Here is a 7,500-nt window from a genome sequence, read left to right as displayed (position 1 = left end):
CTTCCTCCAGAAAGATACTGGAGGGAAGGAACAGGCTTAGGGGGCGTTTGTGCCAACGGATTTCTGCTGGGATAATCTCTTTGCCAAACACCTCGTAATAAGAGGATGGTATTCACAGGCAGCTCTAGTACACATCCCTCCACCTTTATGCAGCACTAAGGGATGATCCAAACGACTTTGATACACCAAGAGACAACGTGTTAAAACCGTTAACTATAATTGCCCTTACACCTTCAAGGCACACCGAGGACTATGAAACAACAACAGAGATGAACCGGCCTCGTTGAAGCAGCCTCCTTGAGAGACGGTCGGGCCTGGGGGAATGTCAGTGATGATAATCAATGGGAGAGGAAGCACTGTGTGGCCGAGATACAGCCGCCATGTGCGGGACTCTCCCTGAAGCAGCACATTTCATGCTCCATTGGTCCGCTCATAAACGCACAGCTCCGGGCAGGCCAGCAACTTCCTAAGCCCCCGCTTACGTCTCCATCCCCAAATACTTAATTCATCCACAAACGTCAACTCTCAATTATACTTACAGTAACTTATGAGTTGGCCGGAAAATGGTGTCCAAACCCTCACCGGCGAACGTGGAGTGTTTTTTAGTTTGTAATCGTTTTTTAGATGCAGAATAAGCATTGCAGCCGTAGATGCCTATTGATCTTCAGTGAGGTGATGTTTTTACACAACGGTGGTTTTTGGCTAGAAAAGTGTTTATGTGGGCTGGAGTGAGAGAAGATGGAGTTCTGCTTCGTTTATTAATCATGGTGACAACCACGTATGGGATTTTCTGAGTTCTCTTCATTTGCGATACACTGTCTCTGTCTCAGCTCTCTCTGACCATGTTGTGAACCCCTTATTCAGATCCAGGCCCGGAACAAAGCTGGGTGATCAATAGAGATGAAACAACCTAGGGTCGGAAGCAATATCATCTCATGTTGCAATATCTACACTTACAAACGTTAATATTTATATGATATTCATAATAAATGAACAGAGAATAACTATGTTGGATATATTGCACACTTGGAGAATTTCCTTTTTATTATTTATAATTGATTGTAACAATCTCTGGCATAATTTTACATTTAGTCTCATGAAAAGTAGGGGGTTGACTGTTAACCGTAAGCTTGCTAGTTCGAGTTCCGGTTCCTCCTAGCTTAGTGTTGAGGTGTCCATGAGCAAGACACCTCACCCTAACTGCTTCTGACGAGCTGGCTGTCGCCTTATATGGTTGACTCGGCCGTCGGTGGGTTAATATGTGAATGATTGGTTGTTGCTTAGGATAAAAGCGTCAGCAAAATCCCCTAAATATAAATATAAATTGTTGTGCAGCTGAGAAGACACACAATACACATAATGTTTGTAATGTAATTACACATACACCCATATATAATTATAAATATGTATAGAAGTAAAAACTACTTTTTTTAATGACAGGATTACAGTCAGTCAAAGGGGCTTTGTTCCAGCCACTGCCCCGCCACACAAAACTGACAAAATAAATAATTGTTGACCCTTCAAGACTTTAATCCTTAAATAGAAATGTGTGACAAACACTTGTTATTGACACACAGAAACTCCTATGCTAATCAGGAGGGGACTGGAAAAATCCCAAATGACTAAATAACAAACAGTATCCAGACCAGTCGCCTCTGAACGCCACAACATCCAGGATGCATTCCGCATCGAGGGGGACCTTAAAGGAGTCTCCCCCACGGCCCCCACTGCTTTAATCTGTAATCCCTGCCTCTCACCACTATTATCTCACCAGCAGCACTCTCTCTCCCGATCACCCTCTGTACCCACCGGACGGCTGGCAGGGTTGCCAGATTGGGCCTGATTTCCCGCCCAATATGGAGACCCTGGGGTAGCCAGATTGGGCGCGAAATCGGGCCCAATCTGGCAACACTGGCGGCTGGACCACCAGAAGACGGGGGGGGGGGGGGGGGGGGGGGGGGGGGGGGTGAGGGGTGGAGGAGGGGTGGAGGGACGGCCGTGGGGGGGCTATGCAGCATAATGTGGACTTGTAAAAGAGGAGGGAGAGAGGGACCTGGAGCCACTAAAGCCGTGCGTTTGAAAAGTGAGCCAAAGTTTTTGCTGTGAAGTGTGCAAAGCTCCTCAGGCTGGAAGACATACTGGGGTTTACTTTCTGCCCCTTGTTTCGCTACAGATATCCCGATGTCAAAGGTGATGAAGAGGATAATGACGATGAGGATGATGATGAGGATGATGATGATGAAGGCGGTGTCAAATGATGGGAGCGTTACAGAAGAAGAAGAGGAGAAGCAGAATAATCAGAAGAAGATGATGAGGATGAAACTGAGGTTGAAACTGAGGATGATGAAGAAGAGGAGGATGGTGACAGAATGAGGATGAAGATGAGGATAATGATGATGATAATGATGATGATGATGATGATGATGATGAAGATGATGGTGACGACGATGATGGCAGTGTCGGAGGATAGGAGCGCCTACACACACACCCTATGAATCGGCTTACTGAAGTGTTACAAAGAGTAAATGGAAGGGAGCATTGTGGCATGCTAGACTGACATTATTGAAGTATCACCATGGTAATGGCCCGACCCTATGTACAAACACGCCAACAGGGATGGGACCAGACCCTCTGGAGAGGAAAGAGGGAAAATGGATCAAAACAGACCAACACAGACCTAGAAAAAAGAAACAAATAGACAGAGATCAATACAAAAACGAAAGCTAATACAAATTCTCCCCGCTTACCAACTGTTGCTCCAGCATTGTGTGCATGAACACGTAAAATAAAGAGATTATTTTGTAGTTATTGCTGATATAAAGACCCCTGGAAGCAGCAGCAGCATTGCTTTGGTTCTCTTCTTGATCAAGAAACCATTTGAGTACTTTTTGTGTACCTTTGGAGTCCATCCTCCCCTCCTTCATTTAAGTTATTTGCATTGTATTGTATTTCATTGCATTTATACACTAAATTCATAAAACTAAAATAAATAAATATATATAATTGATTAATTCTGAGATTTTAATTTATTAGATTTAATTAAAATAAATTCAAGTCCATTCAATATACTGAAGTATTTATATTATCAGCAGTACTTTTTATTATGAGCATTGACTGCAGCTGAGTTTTAATTGCATAACAATAAGCAAGTGATCCTTACCGTTGTCACCGATTCCCTGGAGGCACATTGTTCAGTGCATTGTTTTACAAACTATTTCACCAGAGGCACTGCAGCTTTTTTCAAAACCAGGAAGTTCACATCCTCAAACACATGAACAGTGCAAAGCCTGAGGAGCGAACTATCTAAAAGGACCATGCCAAGACAAACCATAACCTTTGATCAGTCTGGGTACTGCTGTGATGTAAGAGAACATAAACTGGGATGTTCCTTTGCTTGTTGAGGGTGCACATGTTTACACAGTTTGTACACGTTTCCTCCATAGCTATAAAAAAAACAACACTTTAAGGCAGAGATAGAGAGCGTGCTATGATACACACTAGTATGCCTACTATATGACATCAGTTACACTCACAGACTCACAGAGCCACAGGATAAATAACTCAGAAAAGTTAATTTGGTCTAACTTGATATATTAACTTGTATGTTCATGTAAACAGACTAGTATTAATTTGTTTGTACCTGACATGTTTCGACTACTTCCTGCAGGACGTAGTCGAAACATGTCAGGTACAAGAAACAAATGTATTAGAATTAAGGCAGAATACAATAAAAAGTAACTGTACATTTCTTAAAGAAGTTGAATCGATGAGAAAGGGAATGAAAGCTATTCCAATCAAATCAGACCATTGGGTCATGTCACGGCAGATCAAAAGCGCATTCTTTGCCAAAACATTCAGGAGCCAATCTGGAACAGGTTAGACTTTCACTCACGCTGAAAGAAAATCCTTCTAAAGCTACTATCAGTGTCATGTGACACAAACGTTTTGTATGAAGTCTGAATTTAAACCCAATAGATCAGGACGTGAAAACACAAAAGATATCAAATAATCCTTATTCGTAATGCCTTCCTGACGATCACACAGACGACCCAGTCCGATCCGAACGTGGATCTTTCACTTCCCCCCCCCCAAAAGCAGCCAAAAAAAGGCAAAACACACACACTCCCCTACCTCTTATCGTAGGCCTTGTTGGGCCTGTCCCCGCGAACAAAAAAGAAGAGGTTCTTATCACAATGGACCAGACACCGCAGCATAATACAGGACTGCTACTGCGAAACAGACAAAACACACATCTATGCACACACACACACAAAACCTCCACACGCAAAACACTGTCACTATGACACAAAACACGTGTCTATATCACACACAACACACATCCACGCTGTGTATCGCCAGGACGCATCACAACGTGACTACGCTGTAGTCTGCACTATGATAACTCATGATCAGATTACTGCTCCTAATGGCTTCCGTCCCAGCCCTTGTTCTACCCCGGACAAGGAGGTGGGCGGAGGGGGGGGTCAAAAGAATAGCCGGCAGCAATGGAGCCCAGCCCCCGTGCACTTTACTACCGTGGGTTCTGCTGTGATGGGATGAGAGATAGCCCTTCCATGCCGTCTGAGAAGGAGGGCTAACCTGTTAGGCCAGCAGGACACCCCCCCCCCCCCCCCCCCCCCCCCCCCCCCCCCCCCCCCCCCCCCTCCTACGCTGAGGCCCCATGCATCAGGATGGCCTTGCTCCTGATGACAGAGCTGGCAGGGCCGGCTCCTCTCAAGGTGGGCCGGGGACCACTGTTGTCACTGGGGGGCCTCCGCTCAGGGACATTTTAGGGGCCGGTGTGCGGGATGTTGATCTAATTGCATCGAGAGCTGACAGATGATCCGCTATCTGTGGCGACAGATGCTTTTTGAAGCCTGTGTGTGTGTGTGTGTGTGTGTGTGTGTGTGTGTGTGTGTGTGTGTGTGTGTGTGTGTGTGTGTGTGTGTGTGTGTGTGTGTGTGTGTGTGTGTGTGCATGTGTGTGTGTGTATGTGCATGTGTGTTTGTGTGTGTGTGTTTGCGTGTTTGTTTATGATGTGTGTGATTGGGCATGTGTGTATGTAGTTCTGTGTGTGTGAGTGTTTATGGCCGTGTGTGTGTGTGTGTTTGTGTTTTTGTGTCTGTGTGTTTGTGTGCCTGTGTGTTTGTGTGTGTGTTTGTGTGTGTGTGTGTGTGTGTGTGTGTGTGTGTGTGTGTGTGTGTGTGTGTGTGTGTGTGTGTGTGTGTGTGTGTGTGATTGGGCATGTGTGTATGTAGTTCTGTGTGTGTGAGTGTTTATGTCCGTGTGTGTGTGTGTTTGTGTTTTTGTGTCTGTGTGTTTGTGTGCCTGTGTGTGTGTGTGTGTGTTTGTGTGTGTGTGTGTGTGTGTGTGTTTGTGTTTGTGTGTGTGTGTGTGTGTGTGTGTGTGTGTGTGTGTGTGTGTGTGTGTGTGTGTGTGTGTGTGTGTGTGTGTGTGTGTGTGTGTGTGTGTGGAACCCAAGGATAAGCATTTGTCATGCCTTTGTAAGTGTGTAATTAGGACGTAGTGGCTAATTGGAACCCACTTGATGGGCCTCGTGGAGATCAGTGATACGTTTGCTGCTCGGGCTTAAGCTGTAATTATGCACCATGGCTGTGGATCACTGAATGGTCTCACTGGCTGGTCGCTGGTCCTCACCGCCGACTCTGTAGTACTCAGGTGAGTAGCACACTTTAATGATAATAACAATAACCTTTATTTAAAAGCACTTTTTTAAAACAAGGTTTACAAAGTGCTTTAAAATGCATGAAACAGAGAGAGCCATCAATTAACAAACGGAAGGAAAAATTGGATATGCTTCTGCAAAAAATGGTCAACAATAAAAAGACTCAAAATTCAATTAAATAAAGAAAATTAAACCTAGAAAAAGCAAAATGAGTGCTGCCTGCTTGATGGCCCCCAGTTTACTGGCGGCCAGGATCCTGATACCACAATTCTAATTGGCTGAAAGATCCCCAACCATCAGGTCATGGATACGGCCAAGTCCTTGAGAGCATGTCTTCAATGTTGTTTTTATCAGACTCTCCAATTATTATAATTTCATCAAGTTGGATTGTTCCCGAGTTACTAATGACGGATAGTGTAGAGGCTAGGATGTTCGACTCCAGATGAAAGGCACTGGGTTTGAGCCCCGATGTCTGCACTGCCCTACCCGTATCCTTGAACGAGACGCCTGGGAGCTACCTGCTCATTAGCAACATGCCAGTCACCGGGAAAACGAGCATCTCTGATGTAAAGTCTGACTTTATTCATAAGTCAAGCTTGATTGCAAGCAAACCAATCTCATGAATACGTGCCCATTTATTTTGGATTGCTTTCCTTTGGCTTTCGCCTTGATTTCACCATTTGATTTCAGTCCAATCTTACTTCTTCGGTTCCTCCACTGGGGTTCCAGTCTCAAGGTTTCCCTCCTGTCCCCCACAGGGCTTTCCGGGGTTTTCCCCTGCCTCATGATAAATAACTCTAATGGTCTGTTGATAAATGAGTTTGGCTTGTGTTTTGGCCTTTAAATGGCTTGTATCACAACCCTGCTCACTGATTGAATGATGATGCCACATTCCTCTTAACACACGTTGAAGGCCGATGAGCTTAGGGTGGACCGCTGGGGAAACGGTAGGTAGCGGTGTCCTTGTTATGTTGATCACCAGCAGCAGTGTGCGCTGCAGACAGATGGACACGCCAGCTGGAGCGGGCCAGAGATCCGTAGCCTGCTGGATGGACATGCCGCGTCCCTGGAAACACGTCGGAGCCATGTCCTCTGACATGACCGGTGACACAGATTGTTACTGGTGCACCTGATGCTGCAGAATATTGAACGGACAGAGAAAGAGAGAGAGAGAGAGAGAGAGAGAGAGAGAGAGAGAGAGAGAGAGAGAGAGAGAGAGAGAGAGAGAGAGAGAGAGAGAGAGAGAGAGAGAGAGAGGGAGAGCAAGAGAGAGAGGGAGAGCAAGAGAGAGAGAGCGGGAGAGAGAGAGAGAGGGAGCGAGAGAGAGAAAGAGAGAGAGGGAACACGCTCAAGAGAGTGAGAGAGAGAGAGTTAGTGGTCAAAAGCGAGAGAGTGAGAGAAAGTAAGAGAGAATTGTATGTTTGATGTGTCTTGAATCAATCCGATGCAGAATCCAGCAGCCTAACTGATTACAAACACATTTCACATGACAAGACGTCTCTCACATGTTTTTCCGTTTTCTATTTATTTTTTGGGTTATTTTCTAAAAAGAAAAATGAAAAACACAAATGTCAGTGGAACAGAGCATAACAAATGACTGCAGCGGCCGCCATTACTCCAGAGGCCGCTTGTTCTTCCGTTTCACTCCCACGGCCCAGAGGAGAAGGTATGTTACTTATGTTCACAGATGAATTGGGAAAGACGAGATTCAAAAAACAAGAGAATTATTTCATCTGGTTGAATGCTTTAGCTTCAAGTGAATCCCTGTTGTGCGTGAGGCAGGGTTTGGGTTGACTGCACCTGACAGCAAATCA

This window comes from Gadus morhua, chromosome 15 (genome assembly GCF_902167405.1).
Source record: "Gadus morhua chromosome 15, gadMor3.0, whole genome shotgun sequence".
Taxonomy (NCBI): Eukaryota; Metazoa; Chordata; class Actinopteri; order Gadiformes; family Gadidae; genus Gadus; species Gadus morhua.
Note: the sequence above shows the minus strand (reverse complement) of the source record.